Source organism: Macrobrachium nipponense, chromosome 34 (genome assembly GCF_015104395.2).
Source record: "Macrobrachium nipponense isolate FS-2020 chromosome 34, ASM1510439v2, whole genome shotgun sequence".
In the NCBI taxonomy this organism is placed as follows: domain Eukaryota; kingdom Metazoa; phylum Arthropoda; class Malacostraca; order Decapoda; family Palaemonidae; genus Macrobrachium; species Macrobrachium nipponense.
Window position 1 is genome coordinate 40,363,874 of NC_061095.1, and position 18,529 is coordinate 40,382,402.

At 44.1% G+C, this 18,529-nt stretch overlaps 1 protein-coding gene across 1 annotated transcript in view; it reads left to right on the top strand.

Annotated features, from left to right (window-relative positions):
- The first annotated feature begins 411 nt into the window (after positions 1–411).
- The window catches only part of LOC135208017 (gastrula zinc finger protein XlCGF57.1-like), an 88,909-nt gene continuing 70,791 nt past the window's right edge, over positions 412–18,529 (top strand). The window contains exon 1 of the mRNA XM_064240122.1: positions 412–642. The gene's annotated coding sequence lies outside the window, so the exon portion shown is untranslated. The remainder of the gene's footprint in view (positions 643–18,529) is intronic.

Genomic DNA, 18,529 nt, shown 5'->3' on the forward strand with positions numbered 1-18,529 from the left:
GTTTTCTTACAAAGAAATATATTGAAAAGGAAAAGCCTCATCAAGTTACCAGTAATGCTGCATGGAGTCAGCTTATTGATAAAAGTGAATAAGAGATAAATAGATCACAAAGAATATATAATCATGGGGAGGAATAAACATGTCTAAAATGAGAATAATTTCTGGTTAGAGATCAGAGCATACTATGAGGAAGAAAGATGCACTGTATTATTAGGGCGGGAAGGAAGGCAATGGAAAGTTATACGGACAAAAACATAGATGAAATTGATTCTGAATTATTCAAGAGAGATCAGAAAATGAATTATGGGAGTTCGGAGGAGGAATTAGACAGTAGAATAATAGGTTGGCATGCAAAAGAAAAAAAATTTTTTTTAAGGTAAAAACAAATTGCCTGACCTTTGGTAACGAAAACAGACATCAAGAACGAAATGCAGTTATTTAGAAGATTTCTGTTTAATGTGGAAAGCTCGCAGGAAAGAGAGAATTCTTTAAGTTGTTCAGGAAAACTAGAAGGAAAGAAAGTTCTCAAACGATAATTGGGAAGAAGAAGAATTTATGAGTTGCCGTTGTAGAGGAAATAACACCACCGATGTCGACTTAGCCCCACCTGACTTGACACAATCCAGATTTTTGGGACTTACGGTGAGTCGTCAATGAATAAATATTCTTAAATATAGTACCTAAGGGCATCTGAATTGTCAATTCAGGCTATTATAAGCTGCAATGGGTTTTAGAGCAGAATTGTTATACTAGGTAGCTACAGCTGGCTTCGCCTGTTCGCTACTAATGTCTCATCCAATAGGGGTATACCTTGTTTACGGTAGCTTAGCCTTTCCTAGAATGACAGATCCTGTCTTAACCAAAACTTAGGTACGTAACCTCACTAGGGCACTGACCTGGCCTGGTGCTTTGCCCACCTGGACCCCCCAAGTAACGCTTAAACATCGGAGACAATGGACTTAGCGGGTTAATCTAAGAGAGGTTGTCTCATTGTCCCGAACGGAAGCAACCTAGCCTAAGTCCATTGTTTCCGATGTTCAGTGTTACTTTTGGAGGTCCAGGTGGGCGAAGCCCCCCAGGCGAAGTCAGAACCCAGAGCCCAAAGTGAGGTTAGGGTAAAATATCACAGCAGGCCAAGCAGGCCACCTACAATCAACGCTAGCCACCCTCCGAAAAAGTACATTATAACGCGTCCTGACACCGGAGATGGGCATCAGTCGCGACTTCTTGTTGGTGAAAAATGGAGCTAAAGACCTCTACTCTCCTTTTGAAGTAAGTATTTTCTCCAAAGTTAGAAATTAAGGCCAAATTTTAAGATTTAAACAGAGGGTACTGAAAATGGGCCCACCGCAGTGAAATCTCACCAAAAACGCTTTAGAAATTTTTTACTTACAACTAAAAATGTTTCGAAGATTGACGCCATCTCGATGTTTACGGAGTCGCTTGTGTCAACAAACTTTCCATTTCCTGTGATAAATCCGCACACCACTTGTACCCACAGACGCTGGAGCACTTTTATCACAACAATCGAAACACGATTTCTCACCAACAACAAGCCAGGAGTAAACAGCTGTTTTGGTAGAAGATGACGAGAAGCGTGCTCTTAGCTAATTTTTAAATAAGTAGTAAAACATTAATATTTTACATATTTATGATGATTAATTTGAAAATATTCGTTATTGAAAAAGTAACTCGACTCTGACTCAAATTTAAGTAATTATTTTTCTGAATTAGAACGTTCTTTTAAGTTCTGTATTTGACGTCACGACATCTTGACTTTCGTACCTATTGTAAATAATTGCTATACTCAACTGTCATTGCAGAACAGTTTACCAGTTATTCATGCAGATTGTTATCAGCTATATACAATGTAATTGTTATAATCGTAATGCGCATGTATATCTTTATTATTTACTTTTTGGATATATGAAGATGTTTTACTGCTGGATTATCGCCGTAGTGTGACGCAATCGTTTTTTCGGTCCATGGGCCTCTGTCTGTTTTCGCACCATAAGAAATTATGGGGCCGAATTTGCAATGACCAGAAAGTCGTTAAAAGAGGAAAGTTAGCATTGAGGGGCATATGTTTTGACTGAGAAAAATACAAATTTATTCAATAGCTAGCTTGTAAAAAAATACTTGGTTATAAAAACTTGATTGACAACTAAGCAGCATGTCTACTATGGGGTTTTCAGAGACAGTGCAAGCACGTTTTGGGCAATACCTATTTCTGTAACGAACACTCGTAACAGAACGAGATTTTGCTATAGTGCATTACACCCAGTGCCGTAATTTATTTAAAGGGTATCGTGAATCACTAATCGTAAAGAATAACGACACGTGTCCTTGTACCAAGAGACAAAACACAAAAACTCCATTATGCAGAATGGATACGAACACGTGTATAAAGCTCCACCTACCCTCCCTCTCCCCCCACCCCCCACCCCCCCCCCCCCCTCCACCGTCATCCCTTTTCTTCTTCGTTCCTCCGCCTTCCTTCTCTCTCTCTCTCTCTCTCTCTCTCTCTCTCTCTGTTGCCATTCGGTATGTGTTGACCCTCCAAACTGGGTATAAGAACTACAACACAAAACGTTGAAATTGGTGAAATTAGGCTATGTATTGGAAGTATATATACATAAATATTAAAGCAAGTTTTATCATTATTGCATTACTATGACAACTAGAATTCATGGAAACAGTTTATAATAATGGAACGGCGTATGTGTGAAGCCTCCACTAAATGTGGCAACGATGATTTTGCCATTCTTTAGCATGCAAACATTAAAGCATGCAAACATTAAAGGTTACATTTATTTCTGGCATACGATTATTAAAGAAATTCAAAATACTAATAAAGACTGAAATCAATGAAAATTGCTAGCAAAAACAAAAAAGCAAAAAAAAAAAAAAACAAAAAAAAAACGTAGTCGTTCCTCTGCACTTTCCGTATCGTTCCTCTATGGTTTTCGGCAGCCAGATGTCGACGAAAACGTTAGAAACATTTTGATTTTATCTACTTTAGAAATATCTAATGTAATTTTTGGGGTAATTTGGTTGCAAAAAAGGGATAATATACATGAATTAAATCAAAATTTTTTAAATAACAAAGTAAATTTAAACTAAATAACGAGTAAAGTAAACAGTTTTAGGGAATAAAAACTTTGCAGTTTCGTCGTTCTGTCGTCGTCTGCTGTTCGTAATTGTGTTTATGGCGCGTGCGCTTAGAAACCAGGAACAGCAACGGTTTAAAGTGCAATGTGGAGTGAACTGATACGCAAAAGTGTGGATAATAACAATCAAATAAGCACTGTGGAGTTTCAGTTGTGATGGCAGTAAGGATAAACCGCCGATTACAAGGTAAGAATGAATTCAGTTTCAAACCATAACCCCGGGAATAACAAGTTTCATACTTTCACTAATATAGGCAACAAAATGTTGTTTTATTGTGCTGATTACAACTGCAATCTTGAGTAAGATCAATAAACGTTACATACATACGCTAACATTGTTCAAATGAGTGAATGGGAATGGCTGGGGAAAGATGGTGGCCGTCACTGATGAGAACCGTCCATGTAAAACGTAGCCGCCATATTGGATTTCAAAACTGCCTTGAAAACATATTTTACGAAGAGCTCACATGCTTATTTTAGTTCGTATGGGGCTTTCATATATCACAATATGTTGACGAAACTTCAGTCTTTTAAATGGTATGCTTAGAGTTGCAATTGTATTCATGTTTCACCAATTAAATATCGAGTGAATAAGACCCGTCCACCGTGATGAGGGTTGGCCTGTCGTGATATTCTACCCTAGGTAGGTAAGTTCAGGTACCATCAGGATCTGACATTCTAGGAAAGGTTAGGTTTGTTTAGCTGCGTCTGCGGAACTTGTCCCGTCATTGGACACTTGGGCCAGGGAGAGTGTAGAATGACAGGACATGTTTCATTCTTTTCCAAATGAAATACCAAGTGTTAACCATAAAGTAGTGTTACCCATGTTCCAGTTTTCTTTAATGATTGACTGGAGCATTCGCTATGCTAGGCTACATTGGCTAGTTTAGGTACTGTGGCAACTCTTGAATAAGGACCATCAATCTCTGTCAGTGTCCTGGCTTTTGTGGTTGTTCAGTTGTGGTTCAGAACCTCAGGTCATTTTAACACAGTCCCCATTCAATCCTAATTTAACTGATGAAGTATGGTTTTCTTGATAGGCTAGTTTTTAAGATTAGGGGAAACAACCGAATGGACTACCTAGGCCAGTCATGCCGGTCCGTTGACCCACCTTCCAAAAAAAGTTATTTAACGCGTCTTGACACCGGAGATGGACACCAGTCACGAGTTATCGGCCGTGGAAGCAACGCCTCGAGACCTCTATTTTCCTCTCAAAATAAGAGTTTTCTCCCAAAGTACAAAATAATATCATAATTTAAGATTAAACAGAGGTTAATGCCAGTCTAGCCATGCGCAGTGCAAACTTACCTCCATGACGCTTTCAAAATTTTTACTTAAAACACCTTACTTGTAGAAGATTGACGCCATCTCGATATTTGCAGAGTCACTTGTGTCAATAAACTTTCCATTTCATGTGCTAGATCCGCACACCACCCATACCCATAGACGCTGGGACACTTTCTTCACAACAACTTTAAATGATGATTTTCGCCCTCGAGTCCAAGGAATCTCGCGATTTTTTGGGAGAAAAGAAGAAGAAGAGTGCGCTGGATAATTTTGAAATAAAATAGTTAAACACCAGTGTAAGGTTATGAATTACATAAATTTATTACGTATTCATGATAATTTATTTGAAAATATTCGATGTTGAAAAAGTAACTAAATTCCAGACACAAATGTCAACGGTTTAGCTGTGGACAGTACCGACGGTGTTGTTCGCGCTCTCCTATTGTTTATCAGTGTTGCCAATTGGTATGTGTTTACCCTCCAAACTAGGTATAAGACTTACTCAAAACCATGGAAATAAGTGAAATAAGCATATCTATATGTAGTTTATATACATATTAGAGCAATTTTATCATTATTGCATTACTATGACAACTAGAATTCATGAAAACAGTGTAAATGCATCGGCGTACGTGTGAAGCTCCATTAATTGGCAATGATGAAATTTTGCCATTACTAGCATTAAAGGTTACAATTATTCCAGGCATAAGTACAATTATTAAGAATTAAAAAGTCAAAATAGTAATATAGACTTGAATCAATGAAAAGTGTGATAAAAAATACAAAATTTTTGTCATAAACAATTCACTAACCTGTCATCTGCTCACCGGTGCCTTTGGCAGCCATATGTGCATACAGGGTTTCCATAAAGTCCCAATACTATTACAAGTATTTATTGCTCAGAAACCATAATATACAGTAATGCAGTTTTTTGTAGAATGTTCTACATTCAAGTTTACATTCAGAGCACTTCGTTCTACAAAAAACTGCATTACTCTGTTACATGGTTTCTGAGCAATAGATACTTGCAATGGTATACTGAGCCTTTTTGGCCACCCTGTACATTAAGACAAAAATTGTTTCTGCCATGGCTTCACAGTCAACACTCTCTCAATGCATTTCAAGTGCAATTTGGAGTGAATTAAGAACAAAATGTGTATAATTACAATCAAATAAGCACTGTGGAGTGTCATTTGTGATGGTAGTAAGGATAAAACCACCGATTACAAGGTAATATAGGCAACAAAATGTTGTTTTATTGTGCTGATTACAACTGCAATCTTGAGTAATATCAATAAACGTTACATATATATGCTAATATTGTTCAACTGAGTGCTGGGAAGGATGTGGTATCGATGCCGGTTACGAAAGGGACCAGATGCGGTAGACGCCATATTGGATTTTGGAAATGCCTTGAAAACATATTTTATTTTACAAAGACCTTACATGCTTATTTTAGTTCATACGGCGCTTTCATATACCACATTATGTTGACGAAACTTCAATCTTTTGAATGGTATGCTTAAAGATGTAATTGTACGTATTATTGTTTCCCCAATTAAATATTGAGTGTATAAGGGTGATCTGCCTGAGTAAGGTGGACTCAAGTGGTTGTTTTCCCTAATTTCCTCTACCTAAGGCCTTAATTTCCACAAGGCCTACAATAACAAACCCCCCATGTTAGGGCTTGCTTAGCCTCTATCTTATGGTAATGGGGAACCCAACAGGGAGAATGGAGTTTTTGGTTTGGGGGAATGACTGAAATGAGTGGAAGTCAGGGATATACAGTAACCTAACCACAAAGGATTCTGTGTTCTACCTAACTTAACCTTGCCTTACTGTAAATGAATTGTTTTTCACTTATGTTACGTTTCTTCATTAAACATGGGGGTTATACTAGATTAACCAAGTATTTACGATGGAAATGAATAATAAGTCAGAAACCACCAGAATTAAGCATGTTTTGAAAGAACTACGTATAATGAACTTTGTTGTGGTAAACTATTATAAAACTCATTTGATAACTAGTTAGACTGGGTTATGTTGTTTCTTTGCTCCATGAGTTCAAAAATAGTAAAAAAATTCCACAATCTTTACTAAAGAGTAACTATGAATTCACATTGATTTGAGTTGTCGGGACATTTCTACATAACATAAATTAACCAACAGTTTAATGTTTGAAAAGAAAAAGAATGTTGTTCCTACACGAACACAAACCATCAGTCTTTACATAAGAATTACTTTCAGCGCAAGCTGGAGCAGGCTATTCTACATAACAAGGTTGTTTGGTAGTTGCGCTACTGTTGGAGAGGTGAGGGGTACCTTCACCACCTCCTTTCCCTGTGTCACATAACCACTTGCCTTATAGCCTATGTTGAGAGCAGACGCAACATTGCCTTCCTCTGTCCAAATGTTTCCTAGCTGCTACCATCACTTCATCCTGGTTTTTTCCTTCCTTTTTGTTGTAATTAGAGATTTGTGATGCATCTGTTCTTATTCTTGGATAACATGCAAACCCAAGAGTCATCTAAGCTTAAACCTTGCTTTGTTCGTACACAATATACAAACCCTCAGTCCATTACATTAGGAATTACTTTCTGCAAAGCTGGAAAGTAGTTGCTAAACTCTTGAACAGGGGGGGAGGTTAGGCAGTAACTACCGTCTGGTGGGGGGAATACCTGCCTGCCTGGATGTAAGCATTCCAGTTTGCTTTCGGCCATCATGCAATGCAAACAAGTTTTCGTGACTTGCTTGACTGTCATTAAAATGACCTTTCCCTGTGGGATCTTTTCTTACTTTTTTATATATTGAATATACTGTGTTATTTATTTATTAATATACAAACACACGATTTGTGATAGCCTTGCAGGCCGCCTTCCCCCAGTATGTGTCGCGGGGCTGGTGGCCAAGAGCCTAACATTCTCACCCCGTCACATCCTCACACCCTCTTCTTGTAAGGGCAGACAGTATATCTTTCATGATTAATTTTTTAGTGTTGCTCTTGCCACTTGCACTGTTGGAGAGCTTGCTGGGAGTAAACTTCGGAGGAAGGTTGCCGAGCGTCATTGGAAGTTTTGCTTCCGATGGCACCCAGCTGCCCCTTCGTTCTTGTCTCTCTCTCCTGGTAATCTTTCCTTACGGCATTCTCTCCTGTGGGAGGTATCTCTCCTTTGCCCTCTTCACTTGTAGGGCAGTTACCTTTGGAGGGAGAGGTGTCCCCTACTAATCATTTCTGCTTTTTCATTCAGGTGCAACAGTAGATGGGTAGGTTGGCATTAATGGTTTTCTTTTGCTTTATGATTTCCAACTTTGGCACTCCTGTATGTTGTGGCACTTCCTTGCTGTACTATAGTCCATCTACTCCTGCTGTGCCTCCTGCCTTGGTTGCTCCTGTTTCTTTGGTGACCAGTCACAGGGCAACTTCTGCTGTGCCTCCTCCCCAGCTGTCCACCCTGCTCTTGTTTCTGTTACTGGTGTTCCTGTTGTTGTTGTTGGCCAGGCTACTCCTGTATGTCCTCCTGCTGCAGCTGCCCTGTTCACCCCTGTTACTTCTCCTGTAGAAAATGTCAGAGAGGAGCTTGAGGAAGAAGTCTTGTGAGCTGAACATCTTCTTCAAACTTATCCTTGCCTGTGTCTTCAGCTGCCTTCTCCCCTTCTCCTTAGGCTGAGGAAGAACAAGGCTACTTCTCCCCCCCTAGTAAGTTCCTTCTTGGAGTTTCTAAGGAGCTGCCTCCTTAGGGGAGGCAGTGAGTTCTCTTGTCAGCTCTTCCCAGCCTTCAGGCTCAGGAACCGAATCGTATACCTCACAGGGTCTCGTATTTTCAGGAGCCACCGGGTGCACAGACTCTGGTTTGTGCTCCTGCTGCCAGTTCCTTGAAGTCCGCTTCTAAGACTGGTGCTGTGTTGGCGTCTCAGCCTAGCTGAGGCTTCCAAATGCTCGATTTTCTATGGAGTCTCGAGCATCCTGAACTAGTGTCGGAGATACCTCTCACCGTCCCGGTTCAGACGCAGGGTGAAAGAAAGAGCCAGGACATGCAAGTGTCCTAGCTCGCCCTGCCAATACTACGCCAGTACTTAGCCTGGGCCCAGTCTGGTGCCTCAGTCACTGGCTGAGTAGTACTTGGTGCTGTGGTCTTGGCTGAGCACCTGGAGAAGCCGTAGGAAGATTCCCTTAAGAAGTCCTATTGAACTTCGGAGGGACTACCTCTCGTCAGGGAGGCAGGATTCTTCTGTTTGGCTCTTCCTGCTCGTAGGGTAGGAGCCGATTCATATTCTCCTCTGGAGTCTCATGTTTTGGGAGTCTCGAGGGTGCGCTTTGGTCTCTGACCGAGCACCAGGTGTCTCAGTCTCGACCGAGCACCTGGCAATTTTTCTTTACCTCAGAGGGGTCCTTTGTTGACAGGAGATGGTTCTGTCCCTGTGTCATCTGGACTTGGGTCTCTCGTTCTTTTCCTTGCCACGAACAATGTTCCTCTTGCAACAAGAAACAGCAAACCTAGAGGACATCACAATGGTGTCTCTCCAGGCAGTCTCCAGACAGGATCTGAAATCCTTCATTCTCTGTAAGGCTTAACTTTCTTGAATGTGATCATGCCTAAGGAATTCTGCCTTATAGAGACTGTCCCAATCTGTGGTGGCTCTTCTACCTGTGGGTTATTTGGGTGCTAAGAAGAAGGACTTTGTCCTAATTCAGATCTCCAGATTCATAAATCCCGAGTCATCTCGACCCCGAGGAACAGTCCTGTACTTGGTTTTGCCTCTCTCTTTTCAGACAACTGACAGATACTGCCTTGTCCTTTGGGTATTTGTCAAGACCTATGGGTCTTCATGACCATTTGACTCAACCTTATGGTCAGGCCAGCCCTTCCTTGGTCCCCTAAGAAGTCTCAGGCTATGAAGGGTGATCATGGAAACACTCAGCCTTCTTCTGTTTCTCTTCAGGGAAAGGGCAGAAGGAAGGAGAATGCTCTTAACGGGTGTTCATCTTTTGCAAATAGCTCGATGAAGGGTTGCTTGTCGAGTTTGTGGACTGACAGCAACATAAACGAGGCCTGGTAAGCAGATATCATTCAGGAAGTATCTGCTCCCTTCTGGGCCTCTGTCATATTCCATCGAACTTCTGCTTCTGTGTTCCCGTTCTGGGAACAGCCAATTCGGCTAAGAGCTAGTCATCTTTGGTGTCCTGTTGTCGCCCATAGGAGCCTCCTTTGGGATAGCTTCACCTTTGCTCTCTTCATTAGAGAATGAAGGAGGTCTATGAACAGCCTTTGATCTTTTCCTCTCAGGAATGATGAGGAAGGAATTACGCTGGTGCTCAATCAACAGGAGACTTTTGAATACAGGCAGTCCCTGGTTATCGGCGGGCTTGATTAATGGTGATCAGGTTTTATGGCGATTGTCTAGCTCTGGTACCTAACAGAGGCGCCATTAACCGAAACTCGGTGCCATAAGCACCATAAATCACCGAGTTTCGGTTAATGGCGGTTTTCACTTGTCAGCAACCCCGCCGATAATCGGGGACTGCCTATATAGTACTTGTATATTCTCCTCGCAACATGCATCTGTTATCAGAGGTATATACCGACCGAGTAATAGGTATGTGCCTATTACTCGGTCGGTTTATACCTTTGATAACAGACGCATGTTGCGAGGAGAATTGTCTTTAAGTGTGTGACTCAGAAGATAAGAACCTTCTCATTAACATCCTAGAGTTCCAGGATTTGATTTTGAGAAACCTAGTGGTGTTGTTGAGCAACAACATCACAGTATTGGCATTGGTTACCAAATAAGGGGGTTTCATTTCCCTCCTGTTTTGGTTAACATGCAGGCACTCAAGTGTAATTGTGCTGCACTTGATAGCTCTATTAGCCAGACACATTTCCAAATGACGTGTACTGGCTGGCAACTCAGCCTCTTGACTCGAGTGATGGGCAGAGTGCTACTTTCCCCACAGAGAGATTATTTGTCTTAGTATTGTTTCTCCTCAGTCAAAGATTTAACTACTAATGAGGAACCTCTCTTTCTTGCCATTGCAGAGACCCAATGTCTCTGAGCTGCATTTGACTCTCACTTAACTGTTCTTGTCTCATGCTCTGCACGCACCCCTGTGAGAATCATCAGACAGAGATATGCCCTGGAAGACTCCCTATCATCTTTCTCATTACTGCCCAGTACAACAGAAGTCCATCGCACATGACCGTAGGCCACTGCGATGACTCAGAATGACTTTTTCGGACAAACTTGATAGTTTTGTCTTCTTTGTGTATTTTTTCTATTTGTAAGGTGTTCAACAAAGATTGTTCATCCCAAATTGAAAATAGATAACTGAAGATTTAGCCTGTCGCCTGACCTGCCAGCTCTGCTTCCAAGGTAAGAGAGGAGTTCCTTCCTGAACCAGCCTTCAGTGTCAGTGACACAGGAGCGGTTCCTCAAGCTGTACAATACCTGTCTCTTCAAGGCTAAAAGAATATTCAGCTTTCCTTTTGCAAGCATAGGCTTTCTCATCGAGCAGCAGTGGAAACAGCTGGATACTTCTTTCAGCCCACTGTAATTCCAGGGATTGGAGCCAACTTCGCTGGTTGGTGTCATTGATGGGACTTTTTATCTTGTCAGATTTGCAAGAGTTGTTTCTCTCCGATTCAGTTGTAAAGACGTAGGTCAACATTCGGCCTAGTAATTCACAGGAAGTAGTATTGTTTCTCCTCAGTCGAGATTCAACTACTGATGAGAAACTTCCCTTTGTCTTGCCATTGCATGGACCCCTGGTCTCTAGATGGCATTTGGCTCTCCAACCAGTGAGTCTTCCTAATGTAAAGGACTAATGTTTTGTATATTCTGTAAGAACAAATGACAATTTTTAAAAGTAAATTGTATTTTTCCTAACTATACAAACCTGAGTTACTTTACACATTAGGCCCACCTCATACCACCCCTCAATCTGAAACCTGGGCTGAAAGGCAAACTGGAATGCTTACATCTGGATGGTAGTTTACTGCCTAACCACCTTGTTCAAGAGTTTAACAGCTGTTTTCCACCTTTGCAGAAAGTAATTCCTAATGTAAAGGACCTCAGGTTGCGTAGTTAGAAAAAGTACAATTCACTTTCACAAATTATCATCGGAGGGGGGAGCATTCTCTCTCTGGGCAGAGGGAGGTAGCCGCAAATATTTCATCCTTTTCAGGTCTGGGGGAGACGGGAAGATCTTTTAAGATCTGAGGAATCTCTGGCCTTTCCTAGGTCTTCCAGGGAAACCATTGATGCAGGGCTTGGTTGCACATCTTACTGCCTCCAACCAGCCCCCTCATCTCTACAACATCAGTAATTGGCGCTAAGGTTTCAGTTACAAGATCTAAGGCCTCCATGACAACTGTCATGGCAGCTTCAGTTATTCATCCAGTCCCATCATTGTCAATGTGCACTGCGATGTCTCCTGACACTAAGGATCTTCTCCTGGCTGAACTTATGAAGAGGCACAAGTGTGAGAGGACTTGAAGGAAGAGACATCATTCCCCTTCAAGGTCACCAGTATCTTCGTCTCCATCTGCTTTTGACTCCTCCCCTTCTTCTTCTCCTGACTCTAGACTGCAAAAAGACCACTTCTCCTTCTGAGGTCCCATTACGACCCTCAGAAGAGGAGAAGGGCTTTGGATTTAGACCATGAAAAGGCCCTTGGGCCCTCTCACGGTGTGCTCTCTTCTATGGAAGAAGCACGAAGGTCTTTCTACACTCACCATCCACCCAGGAACCATGGATCAGGCAGAACTTGGGTTGGGGATTGGGATTTAGCGTCCCATCACAGCCCTTCATACACCTCCGGTCCTGTCTTAGGACCGGAACAGACTTGTGCACAGTTGTCAGAGAGCACATATGGGGGTCCTAATGGTCTCACTTGCAGAAAGGGGAACACAGGAGGAGTATGACTTAGAAGGACTGGAAGGTCCTCTCCCCAAGTACATGGGGAGATTATTAAACTGATTCATCAGTACAGTGGAGCCCCTGTATTCGTGGGAAATGTGTTCCAGACCCCCCCCCCCCCCCCCCCCCCATGAATAGCTAGGATACGTAGAACTATAAAAAACACTTAAAACTGTCTACTTTGTTAGTTCAAACTCAAGAGAAACCCACTAAAAATGCTTATATCTGGTTGTGTTAATAGTTTTATCGCAAAAAGTGCATTTGATCATGAAACTGATATGAAAATACAGTAATTTGTGGATATTTCTCCTAGAAAAATACTGTGAATAGGCGAATGTATTGCGAATAAGGGGTTGTTATGGTCCATAGAGAAATCCACACATGCTGAGAAAGCAAATACGTGGGATCAGCTGTTATAACAATCTCGGGGCTGAGACCTTGGGTGACAATGAAAGTGTTCCTTCGGGCCTCGAAGCCCTACTCGGGCCCAATAGGGAATCTGTACCATCGACAGAGCTGCCATGGTTGAAGTTTGCAGAATCAGTGCTGGGTCAGGTGAATGTTAGCCCAGGTCTGTCATTAGAGCAACTCCAAGCAGAAAACATCCTCTCACATCAGGAGCCAGCAACCTTGGAAACGACTGCCATAGCAGCTTTTCGAGCAGTCTCTTGGATTGACCATTGGTCTACACAACATTAGCTAATGTTATCACTTCCTCTTCGTCACTCCCCAATGAGGAAATGGCTTACATTACCACTGTCCCTGTTTGGAGGTAAGACCATTACTTACATGGCCCACGAAGCAGCTAACCTATGGGCAAATTTGATACTTAAAGAGGCAAGATGCAGCTCTCTGCCGAGTTCTGAAGTTTGTAAACCCTGAATCGGTCTTAATCTTGAGGAATGGACCTTTGCTTGGTTCTACTACTCTCCATGACAGGAAGCAAGTGGATCGGCAAAGGGCAGATAACAACGAACGCCTCTTCCTCCACTGTGCAGAGGCAAAAACCTCAGGGCCTTCACATGCTTCTGCAGCCCAACCCCTGGGTCAGGCTGGCCCTTCCTCTGCAGGTCCTAGGAAAGCACAAAATCCTTGGGTCCCTTGCAGGAAGGGTGCAAAATAGCAACTCTCATTCTTGTGCCAACCCAATCTTTTGGTCCATCTACAAACGTATGTTCCCAACTCATCGAAAGACCATGCCCTACAGAAGGAGGTGAAGACGGTGCTAAAGGAGGGCGCTGTGGAAGTCGTGATAGACCAGCCTCCGGGCTTTTACAGCAGGATTTTTCTCGTGGAAAAAGCATACGGGGGATGGAGAGTGGTCATTTATCTGTCCAGCCTTGAATCGACTCATTCAGCAAACTATTCAAAATGGAAACTACTCAGTCAGTGCTGGTGGCCATCAGGGAGTCCGACTTCATGCTTACAGTGGATTTGCAAGATGCATATTTCCAGATACACATCCATCAGTCCTCTCGCAAATACTTCCCCTTTATCTTCAACAGTATGGTGTATCAATTCAGGGCTCTTTGCTTTGGGCTACCAACCATTCCACAGGTATTCATGAGGTATCTTGATGTTTGGCTAGTCCCAGCAAGCTCTTGTTTGAGTTGCTCCAGGACAGAGGTTGTCTCCTCGATTTTTCTCGCAGCTAGGCATTGCGATAAATCTTGAGAAGTCAAACCTCATACCCAAGCAGAGGATAATATACCTGGGCATGCTGGTAGATACAGCAGCATTGAGAGTCTTTCCCTTAGACTCCCATATCAGCAAGTTCAAGGAGACGGCACAATTATTCTTGTCCCGACAGGAACAACCAGCTGGAATGTGGCAAGTTGTTCTCGGTCACCAGTCATCTTTGGAGAAACTGGTCCCTCATGGGAGACTTCACCTTCGCTCCCTCCAGCAGAGAATGAAGGAGTTCTGGTCTCAAGCAAGAGATCTGCCATCCCTTTCCATTCATCTCTTGAGCGAAGTGAGAGATGACGTAGCCTGTTGGCAAGACGACAAGAATTTCATAATAGAAGTCCAACTTCACACTCTCTCCCGAGATGCTTGTTTTCGGGTGCCTCGAGGGAGGGATGGGGCATACACCTGGAATCAGAATGACAAGCACTTACACATCATCCTACAGCCTTCCTGGCTCTCCAGGAGTTCCAGGATTGAGTAATAGGGCACTCCATGGTACTCATGGCATACGTCAACAAACAAGGACTAGTATCTCTTCAGCTTCATCAGTTGACAGTGCAAGTACATGTTTGGGCAATAACACACTGAGTGTTGTCAGCCAGATACAACCAAGTCACTCATCCATTTTTGAAAAAATGGTAAAGGGAAGAAGGAGGGGGAATGCATAGGCAGCATTCTTTCCCTTTGGCTGCCATTCATAAGAGAGTTCCGGTCTTTTGAGTTCCAGACAGCTATTACTCTCTTCTGGACCATTTCCTCACCTTATTCTCAACTCACAATAAGACTTCACCCTTAATAGGGGTATGTGCAATGCTAAAGATTGTTGCTAGAAGCCAAAGGAGAGTGACTTCTCTTTTTCAAGCCACTAAAAGTTGGGTATTTTTCCATTACTACACGTATGTTGGTTGTCTTGGAAATGTCTCAACTTTACTTTCTGGGGAGAAAATTCTTTCATTCGGGACTTTCAATCACCTCCCCCAAGATCTAATAAAGGGTCTATGTTAATGCCAATTTGCATTTTTTCTTGAGGTATACTGGATGTAGACAGTCCCCGGTTTACGATGGGGGTTTCGTTCTTGAGACGCATTGTAAGCCGAAAATCATCATAAGCCGGAACATCATAAAAAATCCTAAGAAAACCTTACTTTTGTTCATGAGACTTACTTGGCAGATATATATATAGCTGTATTCTCCGAAGTCCGACAGAATTTCAAAACTCGCGGCACACGCAGTGGGCGGCCAGGTGGTAGTACCCATTCCCGCCGCTGGGAGGCGGATATCAGGAACCATTCCCATTTTCTATTCATATTTTTTTCTGTCGCCGGTCGGTAAACACCTGTTTACAGACCTCCGCCCAGGATTTTTGGATTTGACTCGTTATAAGTATCTGGATTGACTTTTGGTTTTGACTCTGGATTGTTGGATTGGCATACGCGATAGTGGACTGTTTTTGAATTTTGGATTCGGCTTTTCTCTGAACGTGATGTCGGGATCAAGTTCAGTGAGCTTCAGAGTGTGTGTGAGAAGTGATTGCAAGGTGAGGCTACCGAAATCATCGGTAGACCCCCACACAGTATGTATGGGGTGTAGGGGGCATGTTTGTTTGCTGGTTGATCGTTTGTGCATTGAATGCAAAAGTTTGACTGAGGATGAATGGAAGGTGTATGAATCCTATCGGCGTAAGTTGGAGCGCGATAGGATCAGGAGGTCTTCCTCTAAGAGCGGTTCTACGAAAGGTAAGGGAAGTAACATTTCGCCTATATTAACACCAGTAGAATTTGCTTCACCTATCCTGTGTTGTTACCTGAGGGCCCTAGTTCTGTGTCTGGAGAAGGTAATGCCCTTTCTCTGATTCTAGAGTCGTTACGTACTCTAGAGTCCAAAGTGTTGGCCCTTCGAAAACGGCTCGAACTAAAGTGTGTGATCGTGCCCCTTAGTGTTGTGGAGGGGGCGTCAGATCGGCCCCTATAATGCCTCTAGGTCTAGACCTCTGTCGGACTCCCAGACCTCAGGAGTGGGCATGTCGAAAGCGCAAGAGGGTTACGGGGGCTCCCCACCGATCTGGCGTCCCTTCGGCAGGACCTGTTGCCTGCTTTCCCAGGGCTGCCAAGGAGCGTGCTCAGGCTCGCATCCTTAAGGACTGTTTTTCGTCCTCCGAGGCGCCCTCCCCGCGCAAGGGGTGGAGCGCCCGGAGTGACTCGCGTCCGCTGAAAAGGACTTTTCCTAGGGAGGACGCTTTAACGTCCCCCTCTCTCCGCTCTCTGTTGCGGTCTTCGCCTGCGTCGTATGACGCGTTCCTGCCACAGAAGAGAGGTAGGACGTCGTCCGAGGACGACGCTGAGAAACGCTTCTCTCGCGCCTCGGAGAGGCAGGTTGCTGTTCCTTTGAGAAGGAAGGAGGCGTCCCCCCGCCCCTCCCCGTCGTTCTTCTCGCAGGCGCAGCCCTTCACCGCCTCTCGTTCTTCACCTACGAAGAGCATTCTTGCGTCGCTTCAAGACCAATTGTCGGCCTTGATGGCTCGGAAGACTCGCCCAGCAGCAGTTGAGCCTAAACGAAGGAAGGACGCTAGACTGCCTGTCAAGAGGACGAGGCAGTCTCCTTCTCCGTCTCCTCGTTCGTCTCTGTCTCCACCCGTACGTCAGGACGCCTTTGAGGACGCTCGACAGGACGCCTTGGAGGACGCTTTTTGATGACGCTCGCAGGACGTTTTCGAAGACGCTCGTCGGGATGATGTGCTTGACGCTTTGCCTGCGAAGACTTTCGCGAGCGCTTTCGAGAGCGCGCAAAGAGGACGCTTTGAAAGCGAAAGCAGGACGCTTGAGCGAAAGCAGGAAGTTGAGCGTGAGAAGTAAGGACGCTCCTCGTGAGAGACTAAGATAACCTCTCTTGACGCGCAGCGCGGTCAGGACGCTCGTCGTGGTTCGAGCTCTAGAGATCGACAGAAGGTCGGTCGCTTTGAAGAGACTGATTTTAGTCTTCCTCGGAAGCCTTTGTTGAAGGCTAGACCCGTTGGGCGCACGCCCTCTCCAGAGGTTCAATCTCCTTTGCCTCTTCGGGAGGAAGGAGAGTTTAGTTAGTCCAGCGGATTCAGTGGAGGAAGAACAGCCGTCAGAGTCGTCAGTCCTCCGAACTACAAGGTGCTGGTTCGGCCTTTCCTTTTACGTTCCTTTGTTTGGCGAGAAGTTCCAGCATGCAGCTCCTAAGTCTCCTCCCTCTCAGTTTTCGTCTTCGAAGTCGAGCAAGGTTTCGGAAGTGGGGGAGATGAAGACTTCCTTGTCCATCTAAGAGAGCATTCAAGAAATTGCAAGATTGGATGGAACGTCGGAAGGATCAGGCAAGTCGACTTTCGCCCTTCCTCCTTCAAGACTCAGTGGGAAAGGCGGCATTTGGTACGAGACCAAGGCGGAAGTAGGAGTTAAGATCCCTTCTTCTTCACAAGGGGACTTTGCTAGTCTGGTGGACGCCCAGAAGAGATCACTGTTATCGTCAGCTAAGATTTCATGGACCCCAACGGAGATCGACCATCACATGAAAGGTCTGTTAAAGACTCTGGAAGTCTTTAACTTCCTAGACTGGTGCCTAGGAGTCCTGGATCTTCAATCTAGGAGTCCTGATTCTTTGAGTCTGGGGAGCTGTCCAATGTGTTGTCATGCATGGACAAGGCCGTCAGGGATGGTTCGGAAGAGTTAGTGTCTCATTTCGGCACTGCTTTCCTCAAGAAGAGAGCGCTGTTCTGCAATTTTACAGCGAGGTCTGTTTCCGCATCGCAGAAGGCAGAGCTTCTCTTTGCACCTCATTTCGAGCCATCTCTTCCCCAGGCTATGGTAAGGGGACCTGGCAGTGAGCCTACAAGAGAAGGCTACCCAGGATCTCTTAGCCCAGTCTTCAAGACGTCCCGCAGTCCCTACCACGTCGTCGTCTGGACGACCTCCTAGGAAGGTTAAGCCCTTTCGTAGCGCTCCTCCCTCGAGAGCTGCTCCTCGAGGGAGAGGCTTGCAAGAGGAAGAGGTTCCTTCAACCTAAATCCCTCATAAGTGAAAAGAAAGTCCTTCAGATGCCTGTCGGAGCCAGGCTAAAGTTTTCGTTTGCTGGGTGCGTGGAGAGAGAGAGATACAGATGCGTGGTCCCTCAAGATATGGAACAGGGGTACAAGATCCCCTTTGTGGACCCTCCCCTCCTCTGTCTACGACTCCCAGAGATCTTTCCCCGCGTCATAGTCAAGGGGAGAAACATCAGGTTCTTTTAGATCTTTTGGAACAAATGATCATGAAAAGAGCGGTGGAGCAGGTCTTAGACCTGGGGGTCACCCAGGATACTACAAACAGACTTTTCCTGGTACCAAAGAAGTCGTCGGGTGGCGTCCAGTCTTGGACGTAAGCAGCTTGAATCTTTTCGTGGAAAAGAAAAAATTCAAGATGGAAACACCTCAGTCGGTTCTAGGAGCCTTAAGACCGGGCGACTGGATGGTG